Source organism: Lactuca saligna, chromosome 3, assembly GCF_052625555.1.
Source record: "Lactuca saligna cultivar CGN05327 chromosome 3, ASM5262555v1, whole genome shotgun sequence".
Classification (NCBI taxonomy): Eukaryota; Viridiplantae; Streptophyta; class Magnoliopsida; order Asterales; family Asteraceae; genus Lactuca; species Lactuca saligna.
Window position 1 is genome coordinate 44,065,522 of NC_136419.1, and position 8,167 is coordinate 44,073,688.

The following is an 8,167-nucleotide window of genomic DNA, read 5'->3' on the forward strand; positions in this document are numbered from 1 at the left end:
AAACAAATTTATTTCCATTGATAATGTAGGCTCACAAATTGTTTCTGTTTAATTAATAATGGATACCACTCAACGAAAAAACATGATTTTAGAGCAACACACCAATCTGGAAGCAACAACCAAGGTTGGTTTGAGCCAAGGCTAAGCTATCAAGGCCAAGATTGAGTTGCCAAGGTCAAGATGAGCTGACCGAAGCCAAGGCCGAACTTGATTGGAAAAATACTAATCTTTCGGATTTGGTTATACATGCACTCCATTCCACCATGTCAATCGACCTCTAAGGAGATAAAATGTACACCAGACGCAACTTAAACGTCCATATATAATATTTTTTTGAACAAAAAAAAACTTTTATCAAAAACTTGGAAGATGCTAGAAAAAGAACATTACAAAGAAGTTAAAACAAATGTTGGATTTTAAATCCAACAGCCCAGTAAGAAGTTTTTTTAAAAGCAATTCCTTATTTGGTTTGATCGGTTGAAAAAGAATGGTATTGTGGAACCTCAAACCCACATAAAAGTCATAAGAACACAACCTCTAAACATTTTCTTTGAAGATCCTGATATTTGAATGATCCATCCAATTGAACAACTTAGTGATAGTATGTAAAATAGAACCCCCCCCCCCCCCCCCCCCACCATAAATAGATTTTCTTCCTCACTTTAGTAGGCATCACACAACCAACAAAATGGTGATACAGATTTTTGTAAAAACGATCACAAAACCAGAAAAGAAGATAATCACATCCATATCCATTTTATGTAAATTATCTCTACTTGGTAATATATCCAAGTGAACCCTCCAATATTATTCCTTTGAATAGAAGTACTCAAAACCGCCATTTACCACTGTCAATGAACCTTCTAGTAGATGAGATTATATAATCTCTCGAAAACTATGAATCCCACACATGAATGTCTTTATGATACGAAATCACAATAGAATTTGTAATGTACTTCAAACCATTCCATTGAATCTCATCAACCCCTTTTCTTGGTCCTTTATGCAACCAATAAGACTCGCAAACAATATTTAACAATAGAAGATATATCCAAATCCAATGCATAAACTTTACGGAAACAACTTTTTTAAAGTTGTATCACCTTTCCAAACGTCATCATTGCCAAACTTTTTCCTACATGAAATATATGAATCAAAAACTTTAGAACAAAGTTGATTCAAATATCTAATAGTATTATTGTAAATCATTTTGCAAGACTACCATGAAGGTTAGAGACAAAACTTCCATACCCACAAGAAAAAGACTTGATAAAACATACAAAAGGTATTAGGATCCATTAAAAGTATATTATATATATATATATATATATATATATATATATATATATATATATATATATATATAAATATAAGATAATAGAAACACAAGTAATCAAACTAACTCTTTGATTAATAGGAAAATACTCAAAACCTATATTGTTTTCTGCATAATATAATGCCTCGACATCTATCCATATATATATATATATATATATATATATATATATATATATATATATATATATATAAACTACCGACTTGTAGAATTAGACAAAGAAACTAAAACCAACTTGCTTAAGCTCCAAGATTCTTGGACTCCAAGTCCTACATGACTTAGGATTCCATCAATCACCCCCGAATCTCTAAGTGCTTCTAGAGAATTCTTCAACCCCGATCAAGCTCCGCATTTCCTTGAACTTGGTTCGAGCTAGTGGTTTCGTAAGAATGTCCGCCCTTTGTTCTTCACCGGGAATGTACTCCACCTCCACTTGTTCATTTTCACCATAATTACGAATGAAGTGAAACTTTGTGTGAATGCGTTTACTTCTTCCATGAAATATGGGATTCTTCATTAGTTCGATAGCCGACTTGTTATCAACTTTAAGAATCACTTTCTCTTGCGCTTTGTTCATGATTTCTCCAAGCAAATCTTGAAGCCATATTGCTTGATATGCGGTCGTCGTGGCTACCATGAACTTCGCCTCACAAGATGATAAAGCAACGATATCTTGTTTTTGTGAACACCATGTAATTAGAGATGAACCATAGTAGAAAATGTGATCGGTTGTGCTTTTATCGTCATCCGGGTCAACATTGTGACTACTATCACTATAACCAATAAGTCGATTTTTCCCCATCCTCTCATACTTGATTTTGTATCCCGTTGTTCCTTGTAATTACCTTAGAATATGTTTAATTGCACCACCATGTGATTCTCTTGGACTTTGCATGTATCTGCTAACAACTCCAACCGCATATGCCATATCGGGTCTTGTTTGCAAGAGATATCTAAGACATCCTACCACCTTTCGATAGTGTGTCGGGTCGATTTCGGGTTCATCTTCGGCCTTCGACAATTTATGTAACGCCCGTAGATCCGGACAAGTCAATTTAGAGGCAATATGGGTCGAAAATGACTTTTCGGCAAAAGATTATTTAGAATAAATAATTTTAACCAAGTTATAGTATATGTCACAAGGTTTCTGTACATATAAAGAACGCCGAAATCTGAGTTATAACGAAGAAGTTATGGCCCGTCGAAGTTTTACGGCAAAACCGGCACGGCACCGGGAAGCGTAAAAAGTGAATTTATGATAGAAGACTTTTTAGCCTTAGTTATCTAAACCAAAGTCATAGAGTATGTTAAAATGAGAAAATCCGTAAAAAGAACGCCCAAATCTGACTTCGTATGAGGAAGTTATGATTTTTCAAAGTTTCAGCTTAGTAGTGTACAGCCCGAAACTCGAATTTTAGTTCGAGCGGTTTTTGGCTTACGCGACCTAAATGAGAGTTAAAGATCTCAATAATAGGAACTCAACAGTAAAAAGATGGACGAAAACGGAGTTCGTATGAAAGAGTTACGAATTCTTCGCGGTCATTTAACAGTCTAAACGCCTCCTACTGTTAAATTTATGATCGGTCGAGAATTAGCCGATGGAGCCAAAATGAAAGTTGTAGATATTATTTTTACCTACGCATGGATATAAAGAACGTCGAAAACGGAGATAGTATGAGATAGATATAGACGAAGCTTAGTCGCTACTTTTCGAGCGCGGCGAATTCGATACAGTTTTATAAATCCGAAATAGAATGAGAATTAGCCAATGAGGTCTAAATGAGAGTTGAAGATCTCATTAATAGGAACTCAACGGTAAAAAGACAGACAAAAATGGAGCTCGTATGCGAAAGTTATGGACGAAGCTTAGTCCCTACTTTTCGAGCGCGGCGAATTCGATACAGTTTTGTAAATCCGAGATAGAATGAGAATTAGCTAACGAGGTCTAAACGAAAGTTGAAGATCTCATTAATAGGATCTCAACGGTAAAAAGACAGACAAAAACGGAGCTCGTATGCAAAAGTTACGGACGAAGCTTAGAGGCTACTTTACTATAAAACTCCTATAAATACAATGGTGAACTCCTCATATTTTCTTCACACCATAAGCCTCTCTTTCTCTCTCTAACTTCTCTCTAGCCTCCCTAAACCCCTCCCAAGTCTACGGAACCTCCCTATCACGAGAAGAAAGCCCCGGAGCGCCCGACGGCTCCGAGAAGAAAAGCTTTCGCTCGGAAACGCTGCTCCAACGAAGCCCGGTTTTTAATAAAAACCCATTGTAAGTGAGTTATGCCTATACTATATTTAATATAGCTTTTATTTAATTATAGTAACATTATTAGGACCTTAAAATAATTATTTGGGCTATTATTATGAGTTATATTGAGTGTTATTTAACGCTTATATAATAGTAATAATAGCTAGACTATTAATTAGTCGTGGTTAACGTTAAAAACTAAACCCTAGTGGTGTTGATACTAGGTTTTGTCGAGGAAAATTGTTTTGAGATAACGAAGTGCTGTCTGAGTTCGGAATCACCACCTAATCAGGTGAGTGCATGGTCCCTTTCATCTTACACATAGATATGAAGTATTTATTATATAATTTACGTGTTGTGAGTGCATAGTCCCTTTCATCTTACACATAGATATGAAGTATTTAATATAAACTACGTGCTATGTGTGCATATTATCTGAATACTTGCTGTCTATGTTGGATGAACGTTTTATACATGTTTTAAAGGATTTAAACTGTATACGTATTTTATATATACGAATATGTGGGGTATGATGATGGGTAGATAGATGATGAGAGATAGAAGATGATGTGAGTATACATTGGCATCTATAGACTTAGTGCCTATCGGACAAACACTGGTAGCTATGGATTTAGTACCTGTAGGAATTGGTAGCTATGAACTTAGTACCTGTTGAACGCTGGTAGCTATGGATTTAGTACCCGATGAGTAGGATATAGCAGCTATGGAATTAGTGCTTTACGAACTAACATCGGCAGCTATGGATTTAGTGCCAGTCCTATAACCCTAGAAGTAAGGGACTTCGGAATAAACAAATGCAGGATAGACGACTCTTAGGTTAAATCCTTAAGAGTAAAGAAGATAACGGGGATGGGTAATGGGGTTAATTGTTTGATGATTAAACATAACAATTATATTATTGTGGGTTGAAAACCCTATGTACTCCCCAGGTTTCCCAACCTGACCCACTCAGTTTATGTATATCACAGGTGTTGATATGAAGTCACTTTACACTGAGAGATTTAAAGAGATGTAGATCACTAGTGTAAATAAATGTAAGTTCTGTTTATGCTTATGTTTCTGTATTAACGATGACATCCCAAACGTTTTAAGATGAATAAAAATACGTTTCTTCGAAAATGTTTTAATAACGTATTTATCGTATTTTTCTGGGAACAAATTCCGCAACCTTTTTATAAAATGAAGTACTCTGATTTTTATAAAGCATAAACAAAATCGGTCTTTTCTAGCCGTGATTTTGGGGATGTCACAATTTATTTCCTGGTTCCATTGGAATGTGGGTCGGACTGCAATCATGTAAACCTTCTTCTTTTAAAATGCGTTGAACATATGCTTCTTGGTTTATAGTAATCCCCGATCCCTCTTGCTTAACTTCAATGCCAAGGTAATAAGTCAATCTTCTAAGATCCAACATCTCAAAGTTCTTGGACATCTTTAATTTGAACCTCTTGATCATGTTCAAATTTGTACATGTGACAAACAAATCATCAACATAAATTGCTAAAATTAGCAAGTTGGACCCTTCACTTTTCCGGTACACCGATGGTTCTTTCATGCACTTTTGAAATTTCATACTCTTTAAAATCCCGTCAAGCTTCGTGTTCCATGCTCGAGGTGCTTGTCTTAAACTATATAGTTCTTTTGTAAGGAGATATACTTTATATTCGTTACCTTTCTTTATATAGCCTTTTGGTTGCGATACGTAAACGGTTTCCTTTAATTTTCCATGTAAGAACGTTGTTTAACATCCAAGTGGTGAAGCTCCCACCCGTGAGTAGCAGCTAAGGCTATAAGAAACCGAATGGTTTCGATTCGAGCCACCAGGGCAAATACTTCTTGAAAATCTATACCGGGTTATTGCACGTAACCTTTAGAAACCAACCTTGCCTTGTATTTATTAATGGTGCCATCTGCATTTTTCTTCAATTTGAACAACCACTTGAGTCCAATTGGCTTCACCCCCATAGGCTTGTTCACGAGAGTCCAAGTATTATTCTTGTTTATCGAATTAATTTCCACATCCATGGATTTGACCCACTCTGATTCTTTCTTTGCTTCTTCAAAAGATATTGGCTTGTCATTGGTTGTAAGAAGAAGTTCTTTAAGATTATCAAGGTCAAGCTCATAATCTTGAAATTGTCTTGGAGGTACACTTGCTCTCGAGGGTCTTTGACTTGCAGCTCCTTGTTGAACAATATTACTTACCGGACTTGGTTGTTCATTATCTTGTACTTCCGCTTCATCTCCTATCTCATGATCAGATTCAATTTGTTCAATTGGATCATTGTTTACATCGTTTCCTTGGTTCTTGTTCGTCTCCTCTCTCGGATAGTCCCATGGTATTATGAATGAGCCTGATTCTTCATTGTTGGTTCCTGCTTCTTTAATCTAATCCCACCCTTTGGTTTCATCAAAAATAACATCTCGACTCATGATTATTTTTGCGTTACCAGGTTAAATAACCAATAAGCTTTCGTACCCAGTTCGGAACCAACATGCACTTGTGGTCATGATCTTGCATCCAACTTCTTTAGATTAACCGGTTCAACTTTTGCATGTGCTAGAGACCCAAATATACGAACATTTTCTAATTTTGTTTTTCTTTTATACAACTTTTCGTATGGAGTTGTATCACCAATGACTCTTGTGTAAACGTGATTAATTAGATTTGTAGAGTGATTTACCACTTCTCCCCATAAGTAGTTTGGAATATGCATTGCCTTCGTTATACTTCGTTTCATGTCCATTAGTGTTTGGTTTCTTCGTTCCACAATTCCATTTTGTTGTGGAGAGTATGGGGCGGTAAGGTGGCATTTGACTCCGTTTTGATCACAAAAAGAATTAAACTTGAGAGAAGTAAACTCACCTCCTCGATCACTTCTAAACACTTTCAAAGATTTTCCAATTTCATTCTCCACCAAAACTTTGAATTTTTTGAAGTGTGTAAACGCCTCACTCTTTTCTTTCATGAGATAAGTCCACATAAAACGTGAAAAATCATCAATTAGTGTAAAAATATACTGATTTTGACCCTTGGTTTCCAGCGTGATCGGACCGCATAAATCACCGTGAACTAGCTCCAATGGTTGCTTTGTTTTGTATGTTGTCATAGTCGGGAATGAATTTCTTGTGTGCTTGCCCACCAAGCACGATTCACATAATTGATTATCATGATCAAAATGAGGTAACCCTTTGATTAAACCCTTCTTGGACATCGTTTTCATTGACTTGAAATTGATGTGCCCAAGTCTTGCATGCCATCACCACGCAACTTTACTTAGTCTCTAATGAAGGCAAATAGGAACTCCAATTTGTAATTTTATTTTATAAAGGCGGTTTGGAGTTCTTTGAAGGCAGTTTGGAGTTCTTTGTACTTTCATTAATAAACAATTATCGGCATCGTGCATGGTCAAATAGTTATCTTTCATTCGAATATCACACCCGGCTTCGGTTGCTTGTCCGAGACTAATAATATTGTTCTTGTGATTCGGTATATAGTAACTCTCTTTCATAAGCCTTTGTTAACCCCTCTTTCCTTGGAAAAATATAGCACCCTTTCCCTTGATTTTTACACACGAATTATCTCCAAATTTAACCCTCCTGGTTATGCCTTCATCAAGTTTGGAGAAAAATGATCGATTTCCCGTCATGTGATTGTTTGCCCTGTTATCCACATACCACACGTTGTTGTCTTGTGAGTCGTATCGAGACGATATCACCTTTTCTTCATTTAAAAATACGATCTCGTATAAAATACGGTCTCATCGGTATCGTCATATTCTGCAAAATTACTCTCTTGTAATTTTTAATTCGGTCCGGACATTAAGACGCGAAGTGACCCGGCTTATCGCACTGGTAATAGATAATTTTTGAACGATCCTTCTTATTCTTATTTTTCTGGTTTGGGTCATTAGTGTTGTTGGATTGGTTATTGGGCCTATTACTTTCAGAGGGTTTATTAGTCCCTTTGGATCCGCCTGACCCAGATAACCCACCGGATCTGGATCTAGTTGATCCAGTAGACCTGTGAGTCTTATTCCCATTCGCTCCATTCGTTCCTTTCCCCTTTCTTCTCCAGTTCCAATTCGCAAATCCACCATCGACGAACAGGGATTTCGATCCTTCTCCACCGTTATCTGCTTCCTTCACCCTTTCCTCATAAGCTTTCAGGCGACCAACAACATCCTCGTATCCGACAGTTTTCAGTTCAAGAACTTGTTCGAGGGAGGCTATAATATGAATGGTCTTCTTTAGTAAGGATTTAAGAAATTTCTTACCATCTTCGATTCTTCAATTGTTTCACCAAGTGCTACTGATTGAGATGCAATTTCGGACAACTTTTCAGCAAAGGTATCGATCGATTCTAATGCCGTCATCTTCATTCTGTCGAAGTCAGCGCTTAGGGTTTGAAGGTGGGCCTCCTTCACTCGATCGGCCCCAACATGACGAGCTTTGATCGCATCTCAGAGGAATTTAGCTGATTCGACATCTCCTAGTTGCATAATCAACGATTCTGGTATTTTTTTTCATCATGATGAGCTTTGATTACATCAC